The sequence below is a fragment of the Hemitrygon akajei genome, chromosome 20 (genome assembly GCF_048418815.1).
Source record: "Hemitrygon akajei chromosome 20, sHemAka1.3, whole genome shotgun sequence".
NCBI classification, from domain to species: Eukaryota; Metazoa; Chordata; class Chondrichthyes; order Myliobatiformes; family Dasyatidae; genus Hemitrygon; species Hemitrygon akajei.
Window position 1 is genome coordinate 55,986,900 of NC_133143.1, and position 20,948 is coordinate 56,007,847.

Below are 20,948 nucleotides of genomic sequence, written 5' to 3' on the forward strand. Positions count from 1 at the left end.
GTATTAAAATAAAAACCATGCCATCTTAAAACACCCATCCTCTCTATCTATTACTTATCACTGCACTATAGATATTGTAAACCACTTTTTATAATACAAAGTATATTGTCAATCCTATTGGTATTTATGTATCTATGTGCACTTTATTCCCGATCTGTATTTTAACCTCTAACTTTATTTTTTGTATTTTTTTATTCTTTATATCAGTTTAATTTTTTTTGTTGCAGGTGCACACTGACTAACACATCACAGCAAACTTCTGATACATGCATCCTTGATCAATACTTGGGCAAGTGAAGAAATTTCCTTTAATGTCACACAATTTACATGAATATCCTGATTATTTATTCTTCATTATGGTACTTTTAAAGCATGAAATATATTATTGGTTAACATTGTATTGCCTGCAAAGTTCATGCAACTAATGAGCAAAGACATGGACATTAAGTTATCTCTTTGTAAACTCTATGTACAGCACATAGAGGATTAGCAAGGTTAAAACTTCAAAAACTTTCTTGCCGCCAATATGGTCTCAACCAGCAGCTTTGTGTTTTGGTTTTGTCTGCTGAGATTTTGAAGAGCTTTCAAGCTTTGAAGGCCTGATACTGTTGCTGAGTTCTGCCAGCAATTTCCTGTCTGCTGTCCACCACTGGGTTCCATATGAGCTCTGACAGTGGGGCACTAGTCAGCTGAAATTCCCAGGCATTTATAACGGGAGAGCTGGCCTTGATTTGGATAAAAGATGTACAAACACATTTGTTTAAATGATTATTGTGTGAATTTGAATGGGAATAGTAAAAATAAGGTAAATTAAATTTTTAATAAGAATCAGAATCAGAATCAAGTTTATGGTATTTGCTGTGAAATTTGTTGTTTTGCGACAGCAGTACAGTGCAGTACATAATAATTACTATAAGGTACAAGCAAAATGATAAAAAAAAAGTGAAGAAAGAGCAAAATGGTACATAGGTTCTTTATAATTGCATCAATATGTTCTGCAATATCTTCTGAAATGTTGACGCACAGGAACTTAAGGCTACACAACCTTTTCACTGTTGACTCCTCGGTGAGAACTGCTGCATGTTCTTCCAATATGCCCCTACCCAAAATCTGCAATCAGTTCTTACTGATGCTGAGTGCAAGTCGTTGTTGCAACACCACTCAACTGGCCAATCTAACTCACTCCTGTATACGACCTTATCACCATCTGAAAACCTGCCAACAAATGTTCTGTCTTTCATGAATTTATAGAGAGGGACTGAGGGTGACTAAAGAGAGTTGAGGAGTGGGCTATGGATGTATTCTTGAGGTGTGCCTGTGTCGATGTTCAGCAAGGAGACATTATTTCCTATCTGTACTAAGTGTTGCCTTCTAATGAGGAAGTAATAGACACAGTTGCAGAATGAGGCCCAGGTTTTGAAGCCTTATATAGTTTTCACTTTATGTCAGAATCAGGTTTATTATCATCGGCATGTGACATGAAATTTGTTAACTTAGCAGCAGCAGTTCAATGCAATGCATAATCTAGCAGAGAAAAAAAAACCTGATTCTGATTCTGATGTTAACCCTGTTTTCATTGTTTCTAAATATTTATAAAGAACATGGAGCACTGTGAAATATTGAAACAACAACACACACAAAATGCTGGTGGATCACAGCAGGCCAGGCAGCATCTACAGGGAGAAGCGCTGTCGACGTTTCGGGCCGAGACCCTTCGTCAGGACTCAGTCTCGGCCCGAAACGTCGACAGCGCTTCTCCCTATCGATGCTGCCTGGCCTGCTGTGTTCCACCAGCATTTTGTGTGTGTTGTTGTTTGAATTTCCAGCATCTGCAGATTTCCTCGTGTTTGCACAGTGAAATATTGACTGTTTTGATAGGCAGCAATCTGGATGAGTGTGAGGAGAAATGTCTTTGAAGTATTTCAATGGCTTGAGGTGGATTTCTGGGGCAGGTCTTGCTATCGCCCATTAATTTCACCCAATTAGAGTCTATGTCACTATTCAGGCACTTGCTCCTAGGCTACCAAGAGGAAACCTACAGATAGAGAGCTGGTAAATTTGGTGAAACAGGAAGTACAAAAAGCATTTCCAGGAAATGAACCCCAGCAAAACTTGACCAATTTATTCTGAGCTCCAATAAATGATGAAAGTGAATATTAATGTTTTAGTAATAAACTAGAAAAGTGGCTTATATTTAGTCATTCTGAAACACTATCTCAATATCACTAGCCACACCTTTGTTCTATTTTGTATATAGTGCTAACAATATGGTTGTTAATTATCTCACAGTGCGTTTTTTGTCAGACTGGTTTCCAAAATTAATTTTAGAATTTTGTTTTCAATCTCACGAAATATAATTTGATTGGATTTGCAAACTTGTTGGTTGGGTCCAATGTTGTTTTTAACAATGACATGCAAGTTCTCTAACTAGAATTCAGAATGATTTGCAATTGGCAGGAAACACTACAGAGGGGGCTGTGGCCAAGGCACAGATAAGTTAGCAGACTGGGCACATGTTATCTTGAGCTTAGAAGGATAAGAGTTGATGTCTCAGAATGAAAAATATTCTTACGGTAGATGCAGGAATCATGGCCTGGCTCTGATAAAATGTGGTCAGAATCTTTAAGTAAAGGGTTAGATACTCAGACTGAGAAGAGAAAAATAATTCTTCAAAGCAGAGATCAAGGTCATTATAATTTTGGATTTTGAACCAATCAATGAATATGAGGTTTTTGCAAGAATGTGCGCTGAAGTCAAAGGTCAATCACTATCTTATTGAATGGTGGAGTATGCCAAAAGAGGTCATTTGCCCAAGGACAAAAATGGCCAACAACTCATGCTTCTACACTTCAAATTCTAATATCTACTTGTGGTATAAACCTCAAAGAACCAGATTGTAGGAACATCATAGTTTGAAGGGAAACAGTTCAACTGTGGGAGGGGCGGTTCAGGTGATCAGGCAGAGATGGGTGGTTGTAGGTGTCCTAAGGCATTTAGTAACTTCAAGGAAATCGATGATTGGGGGATCAGTGAATTTGTTGCTGGTTAGTAAGTGTAGTAGAAGTCAATAACTTGGGTGAGGTTGATATCATGTTTCCTTCAGGTCCATTGAATGTACATGTGTACTCAGGTTCTGTGATCAGAAATGCAAGAAGGTGAATCTCAAAGTCTGGAAGAAGATGACCTCAGCAAACAACGTGGCCAAGGGCAACATACTCCAGACAGTTCATGAAACTACTTCTTTCACTTCTGTTATATCATCTTTTTCTTTCTACTGTGTTTCTGCTACTGTTAGAGTCTGCGATCTACATTTTGTTGATGTTTTTTCAAGCCAATTGAGCGATCTGGCATTTTGCTGTCTCTGAAGGTGTTCGATGAGGTACTGAGTGAAGTATGTGGCCTCGAGGCTAAAAAGCCTGCAAATGGGTGAGCCCATTTCTTGCTGATATTGCTGATAAAAGCATTAAGGAAGATTGAAATCATCAAGGCAAGAGAGGGAAGCAAGCAGGTGTTCAGTGCCGCCCCCCAGCCTGTCATTCACTGCTTCTAGTGGAAGGTGTCTACATGTTATGGTCTCTCTCTCTCTCTCTCTCTCTGCTTCTTGCTCGCTGCTCCTGAAGGAACGTCCCTGCTTTTGAATGGTCTCTCTGTCACCCTCTCTCTCTTCTTCAATGATGTCAGAGGACAGTGTCGGAGTTCTGGGTCTTGGGGAAGGCTTAATAGCCACGGTTTGTGGATCGTACTCTGTAGTTCATGTGATGAATGTGTTTTCTGGTTTCTGGTCACTCCTTTTTTGTTGCTATTTTGGGTGATGTTTATCAGGACGGCCCGCAGATAATGAATGACACAGCACTAGAGTGAACTGAATATGCCTGCACTCTTTCAATTTTGTGGTTTATATCCTGTTTTCTTTGCCATTTGTGGGATTTTTTTTTTTTGCATGGCGAGGTATTGATGTTTTTTTTTAACAGGTTCCATAGTTTTCTTTGTTTTGTAGCTATCTGTGGGGAAGAAGAATCATAGGGTTGTATACAGCATACTGTGCATACTTGGATAATAAATGGGCTCTAAATCTCTAAATGGTCGATATAGTGACACTTACATACTTTGATAGTAAATTTACTTTGACTTTGACTCTATAGTTACATTCATATCTTTGCCCACCAATATTTATCCCTCACTTCATGATTAAACTCTCTACCAACCAGGACATCATTTCCACAATCAAACACTTCCAGTTCCCCAACTCAATCTATTTTTTTTGATGCTTTGGATTGGATCTTAAAATAGTCAAAGCAAATCCCAAGCATCGGCTAAATTACTTAATTAATTGTAAATGTCCTCAGTTTGGTATTGCTTATCCAAATGTATTTATCTATTCCATTAGATTCATTTCATTTACAAGATTGCAAAAGTAATACCAATATTATCCTATTTTGTTGCTTTTAATTTTCACTTAATTTAACACAATTTCTTTTCTCTGAACTATGTATAAATCAATGCACAGGCATCCTGTTTCTCTTTCAGATTTAGAGACTGCCAGCAAATAAATGTGTGTGGTGATGCTGGATATTATTAGGAAATAAGACATTCAGAAGTGGGTAGCTGAATATAGCCTTTGTGTTGATCAGAGGGACACATAATGACCAGCCTCCAAAGTACTTACATGACGCTTCGAGTAGATTTGATCCTTTTCATTTAATTTTAGTTGCTTGTTAGTACTTGGAAAATATCCAACAAAGCACTTCAGTAAATTTAATGGCATTCATTGTATAATTAATACTAAACCCAATAAAAATAGTGAACCAGCCCTTTCAGAATATGTGACATCATAGCACATTGGTGGAATGCAGTTGTTGTTCAGTATACAGAGACAGCTGGATAGATTAAAAAAACCTTGACTACTTTAGTTTTTCTTCTTATTAAGGAGTGGTTAAAGGTACAAATTTTCCAGTTCTGGAAAATATGAATTGCAATTTTTTAATGCCCCAAAACTATTAAATCATAACAGCTTTACTTGTTGATTGTAACTTACTATCATTACTACTTTTTTCTTAACCATTCGTAGCCTACTGATTATTAATATATAATCAATTGAATCTGCTGAGACTGCATCAACCAGAAATGTTGTGCAAAACAATATTAATAAAGCAAATGGAAATATTTGTTCCTTGAATTTAGCTGTAGGCTGGTTGAAGGAGAATTTTAATATGTGGGAGAGCACTGGTTGGAAGTAAATAAAACATTGAAGAGTACAGCAGAGTATATGCCTTTAGGGAGTGATGAAGTACCTTCGCACTGCAGAGTAAGGGAAAGGGGGATGTGTACAACAGACTGTTGATGGCTATGTCTTTGTGCTTGCCTTTCCTGACCTGGTAAGGTCTTTGAATTTTTTTTTGTACTGAAGACAAGAACAAGGCTTAATATACTTGCTGCTGGCATACTCAACAATATTGAAGTGAAATTTTCTTCCTGTAACTACATGGTTTATTTCCTAATGCTGATGACATATGTCCCAATATCCCCACAAGTCTCAGCAGGGCAGCAAATAACTACACACTTGTGAACAGGGATGGCGCCCTGGGTATTTCAACAACAGTCTTTTACTTCTTCCTCTTTCAACTCCATTGGTCGTCCTTTCAATTTGTTTTTTAGTTGAGATCGTGCCAACTCAGATTCTACAGATTGAACAGGCTGGGGGGGAGATAATGATTTTGAAATAGCTGTCATGAACTCCCTAATAATTGCACTTAAATTTGGAGTACTGTGAACAGTTTTGGACCCTGTATCTAAGGAAAGATATGCTGGCAATGGAGAAGGTCCAGAGGAAGTTCACAAGAATAATCCTGGGAATGAAAGGGTCAATGTATAAGCAGTGTTTAATGGCTCTGAACCTGTACTCACAGGAGTTCAGAAGAGTGAGGGAAGGGATTTGTTGAAAACTACCATATCTGGAAAGGCCAAGACAGGGTAGACGTGGAGGGGATGTTTCCTATCCTGGAGGAGTCTAGGACCTGAGTGCACAGCCTCACAGTGAAGGACCTTTAGTACAGAAATAAGGAGGAATTTAGTTAGCCCGAAGTGGCGAATCCATGAAATTTATAGCACAGATAACTGTGGAGGCCAAGTCATTGGATATATTTAAAGTGGAGGTTGATAAGGTTCTTTATTAGTAAGGGCATTATAGGTTATGGGGTGAAGGCAGGAGAACTGTGATGGATAATAAATCATCCGTTTATATAATGGCATAGCAGAATTGATGGGCTGAATGACCAGATTCTGCTCCTACTGTATATCTTATGGTCTAACAGACAACAAAATATGACATTTAACTCAGTTCAAGAGCAAGCAAGGCTTGAAAGAGGGATGAGTCATGTAGAAAATGTTGAAACCAATTTGCTAGTGCTAGGATAAGAGCTAAGTTGGGATTATCCATCCATTATAGTATGACTAATTAAAAGAATGTACTTACTCCTTCACATTAATGATAATGGTAATGATAATGATAATAAATCCTTTATGTCTTATGGTCTTATGGTCTTCCTCTATGGTGTACTTTACTTGAGCACCAGAATGGGACATCGTTTTAAAGTATAGTGTCTACATAAAGATATTTGTGAAAAATGAACAATTATAGTTATGTAGCTACATTGGCAACTTTAACATTAAATAAGTATGGCTCTATGCATCTTCCCAGTTCCTTGAAACCAAAATGCATCAGTATTTGCTTAAATTAATAATCAAACTTAATTCAGTTTAGAATATGTATTACAGTAACTGATTTGGAATAATGTGTGACAACATGCCACATCCAAAACCTACATATAATTCCCATCTCCAATTAATAAGCAACTGCATGCACCTTAGTTACCATCCCTAATCTGAAGTGCTACGTTGAAGAATTTCATGCTTATAATTACTCCCCATGGAGAAAGTTATAAGTCAAAAATTATAAGGCAGAAAGAGTTTAAAAGTTAGGTGTAACCCGCTTGTAGCAACAAAGGAACATTCATTTCACCATAACCTCTTACTGTAAAATACTTCTGGCTGTCTGTCAAAAAGAACACATTTAAACAAGAAAATGTTGCACTTTCTGAAGTAGTAAATCATTAGAGTTGAAAGTCAAGATGCAGTTGTCTGTTAATTGGAAATTGGGATTACACGCACCTAGTGGGCATTTGATTGGGTACATCTGTTCACCTGTTCAGTAATGCAAATATCTAATCAACCAATCATTTGGTAGCAACTCACAGTATAAAAACATGTATACATGGTTAAGAGGTTTAGTTGTTGTTCCGACCAGTCATTAAAATGTGGAAGAAACGTGATCTAAGTGACTTTAACTGCTGAATAATTGCTAAAGCCAGATGGGGTAGTTTGAGTATCTTAGAAACTGCTGATCTCCTGGGATTTTCATGCACAACGGTCTCTAGAACTTACAAAGAATGATTCAAAAAGCAAAACAAAAATAGTCCAGTGAGCGGCAGTTCTGTGGGTGAAAACGTAAGCGATGAGAAGAGAATGGCCAGACTGGTTCAAGCCAACAGGAAGGTGATAGTAATTCAAATTCCTACACGGTACAACAGTGGCATGCAGGAGGTCATCTCTGAACACCCAACACATCAAACTTTGAAGTGCATGGGTTACAACAGCAGAAGACCACGAACATACACTTGGTGACCATTTTATTAGGATCAAGAGATACCTGCAGAAGTGGCCACAGAGTGCATAGGTTTAGCTGTGACATGTTGGCATGCATCAGGTCCAAACCAGCTAGAGAATTTTACAATATAAGCATACACCAATTAATCATGACTGCATCACTAATTAAAAGAAAGTACTTGCTCCTTCACGTTAATGTGGTATGGTGATGATAATTATAATGATCCTTTATGTAATTGTACTGTAGACAGCAAGAGTTAGACAAACAACTCACGCCCAGTCAAGGCACACTACAACAAAATAGCTCGTTTTGTACCAAAAAGAATTATGATAACATTTCCTGTTGTCTTTATTACAAAGATAGAATAACTTATTTAGGATGAGACTGAATTGAAAATGCTTGAGACTGAGATCATCATCAGAGCCCCACACCTCTTTGTGGTGCAGTCACCAAAAGAAAGGACAGAAAAGGAAAATTGTGAAGTTGTTCTGTTGAGTGTTATTGCAGGATAAAAAAGGCATAATTGATTGCGGTACAATTGAGACATTACATCAAATTAGATGGACCATATTTTCAAGAATAGTGTTCTATTTTGATTGCTGGCAGGTCCTAACAGAGTAAAAAAAAAGAAAATATAACTTTTCGGTTCAGCCCCTCTCTTTTCCTAGAAATTACTTTAACTTAGCTTCAGAGAGTCATTAACTGTCCAGGGCCAGAAGATTTATTTCTTTTCCTAATCCATTTATATGTTAATCAATAGAAACACATTTCATAAGGTTGTGCCTTACATATCCGTCACCTCAAATATAATTTTTTTACCAAAGCTTTATCTAATGGATTTCTAATATTTACTTTTATAATGATTAATTTTGTCAAAGGACTCATCCTGTTGGCTGGAGCATCAAGAGAATCAGCAGGGATTGATCCCATTGTCTCCGATGTTTTCCAGCGGAGAATTACCAGGTGGATGTTACTGAAGTAGTTTTTCCTCGAATATGTTTAATCCTTAAAAAAGTGAGCACAGGTAGAAAAGAAAAGATTAGTTTTATTTGACACGTCTACATTAAAGCATTGAAACGTACAGTGAAATGCATTGTTTGTGTCAAATCAAATTAACAAGGATTGTGCAAGGGCAACCCACAAGTGTCACCATGCTTTTGGCACTAGTATAGCATCTATATTTACTAATCCTAACCCGTACATCTTTGGAATGTGGGTGAAAACCATAGCACCCAGACAAACATACATGATTGCAGGGAGAACACATGAAGTCCTTACAGACAAGGGCGGGTATCGAACCCTGACTGGTGATCACTGGCGTTAAGAAGCAATTGTCCTAACCTCAATGGTACTTCCACCTTGATAAGGCATTGTTTCATGTGTTTATCAATTTCATAAATATTTTGCCAAGTTTTCTTTCATAATCTTGAACAGAAGTAACTTTCTTGGCATCATTGTCGAATATACGTATCTTTGCACTACTCTGGGTTAAGCAAGTTTTCAACAACACTGCACTGTTTTTGTTTTGGAGTTATGTGAATACATTTCTTGCCTTTGTTCCACTAGCAGTGTCATACAAGGTTACTGCAAGGTCGATAAGGCTGTGTACCCTGCTTTCATCTCACAGGTTGGTATACATTTTTTCTAGGGATATAGATTCAACTTTATCAGCCTCATCCCTCAATCTCCCAAAATTTCAATCAAATTAACAGTGGAATAGGCCTGTTTAACAGTGTCTGCTCTTTACTCTTGGACTTTGCATCCATAGAACACACATACCCCCCGCCCCCGCTGTGAAAGCATCAGTAAAGTCTCACCCCAACGCACAGATAGGAATTTTTTATGCCTTGGGTTCCCACCGTAAACCGAGGGGTCAGAGGACCCCAGGTTGGTTGGCCCTCCTGCTCTAGATCCTCATTGTAAATACATTTGCCATGTTGTGAGATTGCTGGTGGCAAAATTTGGTGAGAAAACTTATTATTTTCTACGCATTATGTGTGATCTCTTTGAAACCTACTCAATCTTGAAAGGCCTAGATACAGACGACATTGAGAGGATGTTTCCAATAGTGGAAGGGGCAAGGGCCAAAGGCCACAGCCTCAGAATACAAGGATGTCCCTTTGGAACGGAGTTGAGGAAAAATTTCTTTAGCCAGCGGGTGCTGAAACTTTGGAATTCACTGCCCCAGGTGGCTGTGGAGACCAAGTCATTGGGTTTTATTTAAAGTGGAGGTGGATGGGTCCTTGATTAGTAAGGATGTCAAAGGTTATGGAGAGGTGGCAGGAGAATAGGGTTGGGAGGGATAATAAACCAACCATGATGGAATGGCAGAGCAGACTCAGTAGGCCAGATGGCCTAATGCTGCTCCTGTGTCTTATGATATTGTGGTCAAGTGGGGAATTGCTTCTTTACACCGTGGGTGAATCTGGCATTTCCTTCTAATCTCCCTCTTCTCGATGTGTGTGCGATTTGCCTGCCTTGTACTTGGTCTCCAAGCCTGGTGTTTTGTGAGGTATCCATACAGAAACCAGTTTGCACACACCCTGAAATCAGAAGAGTGTTCTTCTGCACTTGTCCTTCCCCTTGATGTGGGGTTTTGCAAACTGCAATAGCAATAAAAATCTAAATACTCATGGAATCATGCCATATGTGAAGACGGGCATGGTGGACGGAAGCGCTGATATGTGACCAATTTAAGATCCAGGCCATATCGGGAAGGTTGGATATGGGCAGAATCTTGACGACAGGGTCCGGGTCCCAGAGCTGTCCAAGAGCGAGGAACAACCCGCTATTTGGGCAGTTTCAGCACCAAACCAGATTGAAAAGGTGAAGGCTTCAGGGCCGTAGCCAAGGGCAGGCCGTTTCTGCCTGATTCTGCCCGGTTCTGCTTGCTGCTCTACAACATTTACTCAGCTCTATACTGAACTGAGGCTGTGGACTGTCCCAGCTGCAGTGATACCTGGCTTCGTGTCTTTCATAAAGCTTCAATCCTGAATGCTTTTATTGTTTGCCTGATTTTTTTTTTCTCTCTCTGCCCACAGGGTGTTTTTAATGGGTTCATTTGGGGTTTCTTTGCTTTGAGGCTGCCTGTAAGGAGACAAATCTCAAAGTTGTATAGTGTATATATACTTTGAGAATAAATGTACTTTGAACTTTGGAATAATCAACCAACAATTAAATCTGTATACTGTATATCTGATGATCCCTTTAATGGATATTGGTATGGTGGTCCTTCCTAAACATAGAATGTAGAACTTAGAATATTACAGCACATTACAGGCTCTTTGGCCCACAATGTTGTGCCAACCCTTAAACCCTGCCTCCCATATAACCACCCCCCACCTTAAATATACCTGTCTAGTATTCTCTTAAATTTCACTAGTGTATTTGCCTCCACCACAGACTCAGGCAGTGCATTCCACGCACCAACCACTCTCTGAGTAAAAAACCTTCCTCTAATATCCCCCTTGAACTTCCCACCCCTTACCTTAAAGCCATGTCCTCTTGTACTGAGCAACGGTGCCCTGGGGAAGAGGCGCTGACTGTCCACTCTATCTATTCCTCTGAACCCTAACCCTAACATGTATTGAAAGTTATGTACTTAAGCAAAGAGTATTGACTGGAAACTTGTGCACTGAACTGGCAGTAGTGCTGTGATAATCAGCATGATGTGAATATTCTGCTTACTTCCTGAGGACCTGCAATGCCTTCAACAATTAGGCATCTGCTGCCTTGTGCACCAGAGGTATCCCAGAACACATCATTTTGCCTCCTGGCCCACTACTGAGTTAGTTTTAAGTCCTATACATCATAGAAATAAAACCTAATAAATGTTATTTTGCTAATGTGATCATGGTGATAGCAAGACAAAAAAATTATAAACTCACAAAACTGTGCACCTTTTCTTTCAATGCTTTCTTCTCAAATTGAGATTAATTTAAAATAATGCCTCTTGTCGTGTAATCAGACACCTAGAAGGAATGATGGTCAAATTAAAACCTCTTGTGGGAAAGGATTTGAGTGACTCCAGTGTTGCTACATTATCAGTCACTTGAAACCTGTGATTAGAATGTGAAACCCTGATAGATTACTTGCTTTAACATAAATTGAAGTCATCTATTGGATAAGCACACAAAGCAAGGGAGAAATTTGCTAGAGCTTAAATTTTCATTTTGCTCCACTCTTAACAACTGGCAAAAGAGTAAAGTTTAACACCGGGAACCTGTTAACACCATCAAACGATATATTCCTATAATTATAATTCTGCGTATTTACCATGCCCTGCTAGGTTCATGAATATAGTAATCAGTACTTGGTACCACAGGCACACATAATGATCCTTTATAAATATTAATCATTTTGTTCAAAAATAATTTGTATGTATACAATACATCTCAATTTTAATTAATAGATAATATGGAATAATACCAACTGTTACATTGTCTGACACATACTCTTCTCAGAATCAGAATCAGAACCACTTTATCACCAGTATGTGAAACATAACAGAAGTGATTGTGGTTCGGTGCCTAGCCTAAAACATAGGACAACACTAAAGCAGACAACACGATAGCAAATAACCATCTACAAGGCAGCAGTGCAAACAGCCATGAGCAATCAACAGTTAGCAGAACGGTCACATACGCAACCGTCAATAATCAGACTTAAATAAATGCAAACGTATGAACAGATTCAATAATTATCAACAGAACGTGGAGAGTAGGAAAGACCATTTAACAGATGTTGTTCAGGGACATTTCTTGGTCTCATGCAGGATAAATATTGACAATCAGTGAAATAAAAGCACAATTATGATGTCAAATTAATTACACTAAATGCAAAAACATATTATAATCACCAACAAACTACCTTATTGCATATGGTGTTGTATTTCTAACTCATGAATATGGATGATTACATGCTCTGAATCTCTTCTAGCACAACAAGAACTGGCATGGTACACATAAAGGGAGAAACATTTAAAAAGGAAAATCATTTACCTTGGGGCATCCTGGTGCTTGTTTTCTAGAATATCTTCCCCACGTGTAGCTGGTGGTGAAGGAGACCCAGGAGAAAAGCACATGGTACAAGAGAACAAACTAACGATTACAAGCCAGTGGAAGAACTGCGCCTGATGTATGCTCCTATAAAATGCAAAGAAATGAGCCAGAGAGTATTTGCAAGTCATTCTTCACATCTACTGATGTAACTAATCCAGAAAAGGAGTTACTGGTGCTTTGACTGGGTGAGATAAAATAATATAAAGAACAGATTCTGGAAAACAGTCATGCAATATATTTCAGGAAAGATGTATTGAAAAGGTATCTCACTGGAGCTCAGGTTGGTTTGTTTGCATATTACAAGTTTGTAAAAGAAACCCTACAATAATGTAAAGTATAGCGTAACAACCTCAACCTGCCTTGTGAGCAGATCATTGGAGGTTTTAGTCATTGACACATTTGGAGCCATAAAGAAAGAGGAAAACTGTATCTGTATTTTAAAGCACCCTTCATGGCCACAAGAAGCCAAGACAGCTTCATGGTATATGGCCAAGATGGCACTGGTGACCTACAGCGATGTGTTGTGCGCTGCTTACAAAAGTTTTAAATACCATATATCTCTTCTGAATTGCACTCACTGCAATCTCAGTTCGTAGTTTCCCTGTAAGCAATGTACTTTTGAACCGTCTTAAGGAAATAGCAATTCTATAATCTTCCGAAGGACTCGGCAGTCTTAACTCTTAAGCGCACAGGTGCAGCACCTTTAAGCAGATGAAGCTGGAGGAATGGAGAACTCCAAGCCTGGTTGAAAAGCCAAGCAACAAAAGATCCTCCACCCACCTTGTTAGCAAATGTACAGTCACTGGAGAACAAGACTGATGACCAAAGGACAAAATTGCTGTATTGGAGGAAAATGAGGAATTGCGGAATTCTGTGTTCATGGAGACATGGCTCACTCCGAACGTGGCGGATTTGGTGATCTGATGCAAGGGATTCTCGATACACAGGGTGGAGGAACTGTTGACTCAGAGAAGGCAAAAGATGGGGGTCTGTGTTACATTATAAAACTCTCTGTTGTGCTTGGACACAGCTGTCTTGGTCTTGTCACAGTCTTATTTCCTCAACCTAGAACATCTAATGATTAAGTGCTGGCCATACTACTTAGTAAAGTAGTCCTCCTCCATCATCCTGACCGCAGTTTACATACTGCCAAAAACCAATGTAAACCAGACACGAGAGATACTGAATGCTGCCAAACAAAAATCAGTCTACCCCAATACATTTCAAATTACATTGGACAACAAAGATTTTGCTTCCCGAATACCTTTAGGTGTATCTTATGAACTTTGGGCTGCTGATCATGAAAATCACCACGAAATATCCCTATCACGCACCATTTTTTGAAATCACTTACGTTTATTACTTCAATTCATAATTCAAGTCAATTAAAATGCTGCCTACAATGTAAGCTGGAAAGTTTCCTATCTTGTCCAGGCATGCTTGGGCATGATTCAACGGCACGGCTGTTGCATAGCAGGACAGGTTTTAATAATAATTATTGGTTTCAGGACTGTAGGGATGGAATTTGCTATCACCAGGCACAAAAATTTCAATGAAGGATTATGATATTTGAGACAGATGCTTCCCAGAATAACTGGTGCCAAGATAAGGAAAGCATTTTTGTTGGTCCACAAATCAAACAGGTAATGACAGGCAATTTGAAGAATTTCTAGTGGATCTGGAGAAAATCACATGGAAGGCATTCAAGCAAGTTGTTGAAATTTTTCTTGGCATCTGCAGAGCACCAAACTATATGCAGTTGGTTGAAAGCAAGCTTCAAGCTTATAAAACCATGAAGTGCAACATGTCACTAAAGATTCATTTTCTGCATTCCCATTTAGACTTCTTCCCTGCAAATCTTGGTGCTGTTAGTGATGAGCATGGTGAAGGGTTTCACCAGGACATCGCGGTCATTGAGAAAAGATACCAGGGCAACTGGAATCATCAATGCTGGCGAATTATTGTTGGACACTTAAGCGAGAAGCCTCAGACACTGAGTACAAATGAAAATCATTAACAAATTATTTTTAACTTAGTTGAACTATTGCAAAGCATCAGCACCATTATGCAATTAAGCACATTATATTCAATAAAACTTAATTTGTTGTTACTCCAAATTCCTACATGATTCAAGTAGTCTGAAATTATAATTGTGTTCATCTTCAAGCAGTCTATCATAAACAAAAAAAAATTCTGAGGAAACAACACCTTTGAAGAAATTTGTTGTCCAGTGTTTTAGCTATGGATTTCAATCAGGTTTGTTTGAAGAAATCTCCGCCCAGTTATCATCAGCATATAATCTGCAGAACTAGGAGGTCATAAAACACTCGACCACTGCTAAACTACAATCAGGAATGCCTACCGTTCCATGCCTGGTCCACATTTCAGGAAATCTGATCCCTTGGCTGTCCTTCTGCTACCTGAATACAGACAGAGGCTAAATAGCAAGACTTCAGAGATCAGGACAATAAGGAGGAGGTCGCGGGAGGCAGAGGAGCAGCTATGAGATTGCTTTGAGTCAGTGGTGGGCTGTGTTCAAGGACTCATTAAAATGTCAAATGACTACACCACAGTCGTCACAGAAATAATAAAATGAGTCATGAGCGAGTGTGTCCCCACAAAATCATTCAGCGTCGACCCCAACCAGAAGCCCTGGATGAACTATGAGATCCTTAATCTGCTGAGGGTTAGATCAGGGGTGTTCAGGTCTGGCAATCAAATGAGATGCAGGAGGTCCAGGGATGGTCTCCAGAAAGCCATGTCACGTGTGAAGTGGCAATTCTGGACTAAGCTTGAGTTACTGTGGGTTACTCAACAGCTGTGGCAAGGCTTGAATGCTATTACCTCTTACAAAGTGAAACCAAGCAAAAGGGATGACAACAGGGCTTTGCTTCCATATCAGTTTGATACCTTCTGTACTTGCTTTTGCTGTCAAAACATGAAGGAACTATCAAAAAAATCCCACAGCCCTCGATGACACTATGAACTCAGTCTCTGAGGCCAACACAAGCTCATCTTTAGGAGGGTGCGCACACTGACAGCATCCAGCCCAGATAGGGTACCCTGGCAAATATTAAAGACCTGTGCTGATCATGTGTCTGGAGAGTTCACTGATAACTTTAATCTCTCGTTTCAGCAGCCTGAGGTATGCTCCTGCTTCAAGCAGGATTTTATTATACAGTGCCTAAGAAGAACATGGTAACTCACCTCAATGACTATCAACCAGTAGCACTTGCATCCACGGTGATGAAGTGTTTTGAGAGGCTGGTGATGAAATATAATATCTCCTGCCTGAGAAGTGACTTGGATCTGCTCCAATATGCCTACTGACACAGCAGGTCTGCAGCTGATGCCATTTCATTGGCTCTTCACTCAACCATGGAACCAGCAAAGGTGCGTTTATCAAGATGTTCTTTATCAACTACAGCTCAGCATTCAACACTATCATCCCCTCAAATCTAATCAATAAGCTTCAAGAAATTGTCTCAATACCTCCTGTACAATTGGATCGTCAATTTCCTCACTTGCCGTCTCCAGTCAGTTCAATTAGCAACAATACCTGCATCTCCTCTACAACCTCCATGAGCACAGTTGCATCACAAGGCTGTGTGCTTAGGCCCCTAATCTACTCATTTTATATTTATGACTGTGAAGCTAAGCACAGCTCCAAAGCATATTTAAGTTTGCTGATGACATTACTGTTGTTGGGCAAATCAAAGGTGTTAAGGAATCAGCATAACGGAAGGAGATAGAAAATCTGGTTGAGTGGTGCCACAATAACAACCTCTCAGTCAATGTCACCAACACCAAGGAGTTTATTATAATACCGTAATTATCAACTTCAGGAAGAGGAATCAGAGGACCATGAGTCCGTTGTCATAGTGGGATCAGGGGTGCAAAGTGTCAGCAACTTTAAAATCCTTAGTGTTATCATTTCAGAGCATCTGTCCTGGGCCCAGCACATAAATGCCATCATGAAGAAAGCAAGGCCACACCTGTATATCCTTAGAAATTTGTGGATATTTGGAATGACATCTAAAACTTTGTCAAACTTCTATAGGTATGTGGTGGAGAGTATGTTGACCGGCTGCACCATGGCCTGGTATGGAAACACCAATGCCTTTGAACAGAAAATCCTACAAATGTAGCCCAATCGATCATATGTAAAGCCCTCCATGATGAGCACACCTACACGTAGCACCATCGCTGGAAAGAAGCATGCACCATCAAGGACCCACACCACCCAGGACATGCCCTCTTCTTTTACTGCCATCAAAACAAAGGTGCAGGATCCTCAGGTCCCATGCCACGATTTTCAGGAACAGTTATTACCCCTCAAACATCAGGCACTTGAACCAGAGGGGATAATTTCACTCAACTTCATTTGCCCCATCATTGTTCCCACAATGTTTGGACTCACTTTCAAGGACTTTTCATCTCATGTTCTTAATATTTATTTATTTATTTGCTCATTCATTTATTCAAATAGCCACTTATTTATTTGTTTGTTTGTTCATCATTTATTTATTTATCTATCTTTTTTCTCTTACACATTTGCACAGTTTGATGTCCTTTGCACATTGCTTGTTTGAGCAGTCTTTCATTGATTCTATTGCGTTTCTTGGATTTACTGTGTGTGCCCGCAAGAAAGCAAATCTCAGGGTTGTATATGGTGACATCTATGTACTTTGACAATAACTTTACTTTGAACTTGTTTTCTGAAATTAGCTATGTGGATGCATCATTATGTATATTGTTATGCAGGACATGTGGAAATAAGCTGCCACTATTGATATTATTCTGTGGGTAACTTGGGCAGATGAAGGAACTAAAACAAACTGGGACACTGACAATAAGGTCCTCAGAGGATTAAAATAGTTTGAATGCACAAGGAGAGGAAAAGGAAAACAGAAAGGAAAGGAGGAAAATATAGGTTTATCAAAACTGCTCCAAACAATCGTTTCAGCAAGAGGCTGACTTGGCAATGCAGGCGTACACAGCATTTGCACAGTTTGATGTCCTTTGCACATTAATTGGTTGATACAGCAAGAAAGATGAATGAGAACCATTCCATCTTGGCAATGAAGAATGGTGGCCACAACTTTGTTGTGCTGTGAAGAGTGCCGTGAGATCATCTGAATGTCCTAGTTTAATGCTTCATTCACAACAATTGTATGGAACCTGAGAAGGCACGATAAAGCAACATCTTATCAGAATCAGAATCAGACTTTAATCGCCAAGTACCTATGCACATACAAGGAATTTACTTCTGGCAGATGTTGTCTCTCTGCTCATAACAATAATAATGATAAATATAAATGAAAATATAGATTATACATACAGGTAGTGCAATCCAAGTAATAGTTAGCCGACAGTTAACCGGCAGTTAACTGTTCAGGAAAGTGACCGCAGTAGGGAAAAAACTTCTCCAGTGCCTATTAGTCTTAGTCTTGAGGGATCTGAAGCGCCTACCAGACGGAAGCAGATCAAACAGTCCGTGCGCAGGATGGGAGGAGTCCTTTATGATGTTCCCCGCCCTCTTCTTCAACCTGGAAGAGTACAGGTCCACAATAGAGGGCAGGGAGGCTCCAATGATGAACTCAGCAGTCCTCACTGTGCGCTGTAGTCTGGTTCTATCCTGCTTGGTGGCGGCTCCAAACCACACAATGATGGAGGTGCACAGGACAGACTCAATGACTGCAGTGTAGAACTGCAGCAGCAATTCCTCTATGCTAGTTTTTTGCATGTATTTCTGATCATGTATTCCTTTTGTTCTCAGGAAACATTTGAACTGTCGATCTGCTGTTTACAGGTGGCAGTTAAGACAGCCAGTGGAGAGTGAGGGAATCAGGTGAATGATTAAAATTGATCCAGAGTGTGTAACAGGTCATGGCAGCAGGTTATCTTTGACAGGATATCACACTGGGGTTGCTTGAATGTACAAAGATTAGGATTGGGTGAATGGGTGATTGAAGTTCACCAGACAAATAATTGGAGACCGGGGTTCAATTTCGGCCGCTGCGCGTAAGGAATTTGTATGTTCTCCTTGTGCTCCGGTTTCCTCCCACGGTGCAAAGATGTACAGATCAGTAAGCTAATTGGTCATTGTAAATTGTCCCGTGATTAGGCTAAGACTAAATTGGGGGATTGCAGGACAGCACGGCTCGAGGGGCCAGAAGAGTCAATTCCGCACTCTATTTCAATTATAATAAATAACTGTTCAGGGGTAAATACAGAGCATAAAGGTAATGGAAATAGGCAACAAGAGCAGGTGGTTGCAATCAATTTAATCAATGGGCAAGTACTCTGTGGATATTGGCAGAAAAGTGGGAATGGTAGGGCGCTGAGTAGGCTACGGTCAATTATGGATAACTCTGAACATCCTCTACATAGCACCATCCAGAGACAGAGAAGCAGTTTCAGCGACAGGTTACTATCGATGCAATGCTCCTCAGACAGGATGAAGAGGTCAATACTCCCCAATGCCATTAGGCTTTACAATTCAACCGCCAGGACTTAAGAACTTTTTAAAAGCTATTATTAATGCTTTTTGAGATAGTGATTTAGATGCATATCATATTTTTACTGAGTTAAGTATTGTATGTAATTAGTTTTGCTACAACAAGTGTATGGGACATTGGAAAAAAAGTTGAATTTCCCCATGGGGATGAATAAAGTATCTATCTATCTATCTATCTATCTATCTATCTATCTTGAACACCAGAAGGATCTAACAGAAAGATAATGGATTCCTCAGTCTCTTCATCTTCAGGTGATGAAGATTAAACTATTACTGAGATAAGTCTCAAACTTCCAGTTAAATCTAGTTTCCTTTTGTGTGGTCATTGTCACCATAAAGGGATTTTATATAAATGGCATCGTAGATATTTTCCTCATTTTATACATCTGTACTCCATACATACAGGTAACAAGTACACGTTAACTTTCATTTCAGATATATTGGAAAATATATTTTGCATTGTTTTAGAGAAAATATTTTTTACCACATTCTTAAGACAGGACAGAAATATGAAACAAAACCAACCTCTCTTGCTTTCATTGAAGAAATTTTTATCATAGAATGTTTTCAACTTTTTTATGTTAGTGAGCAAAATAACATTCAAGTTTTAGAATTTAAAATAAGACACTTTCTTTCCATTGTCCATTATAAGGCAGCATAGCAAAATCAGTTATATAAAGATTAGTGAATTGAAGGAATCTAGAAGTTATAGGGAACTGCAGCTGAAAACTGTATAAACGGGCTTCTAAAATATAAGAAACATAAGAGATTATGCGGGTGGTGGAAATCCAGAGTAACATATTCATTCCTGGTGAAGGGACTTGGCCCAAAATGATGATTGTTTATTCACTTCTATAGATTTTTTTCTCCAGTTCTGTCAAAGGGTTTCAGCCCGAAACATCAACAGTACTTTTTTCCATAGATGCTGCCTGACCTGCTGAGTTCCTCCAGCATTTTGTGTGTGTTACTTGGATTTCTAGCATCTGTAGATTTTCTCTTGCTTGTAATATTGAAGCCACTTGTATTTGCAAAGGGACTATCCTTCTTCGTAAGTCAGGGAGTGACAAATTGCATTGTGCTAGTAAGACCTCCAACTAAAAGCTTCAAACATGAGAAAGTTTGCAGATGCTGGAAATCCTAAGCAACACACACAAAATGCTGGAAAAACTCAGCCGGCCAGGCAGCATCTCTGGAAAAAAAATTAACAGTTGATGCTTCAGGCTAAGACCCTTCATTAGGACTGACCCCTTCATCAGTCCTGATGAAGGGTCTTGTCCTGAAATGTTGACTGTTTACTCTTTTCCATAGATGCTACCTGGCCTGCCTGGTTCCTCCAGCATTCTGTGTGTGTAATTAAAAGCTTTGGCCTGTTTTGGATTGGGACATACTCATCCTGCAAAATGAGGGGTGACTGATAAGTTTGTGTCCTAAGGTAGAAGGAGTCAATTTTAGAAAACCTAGCACATTTACTTCTCCTACATTTACACACTTAGTCCTGTGGTCGTGGAGCATACGGATCCCTTCTTTGTAGAAGTCGGCGTCTTGGACCTCCAGAAGTGGTCCATAGCAGGGGTGATTGATAAGTTTGTGGCCTAAGATAGAAGGAGAATAATTATTAACTTCAAACTTGCTGCATAATCACTCAAAGAGTTGAACTGCATGTGCATGTAACAAGAGCTGTATAATTTATCTCCTTCTACCTTAG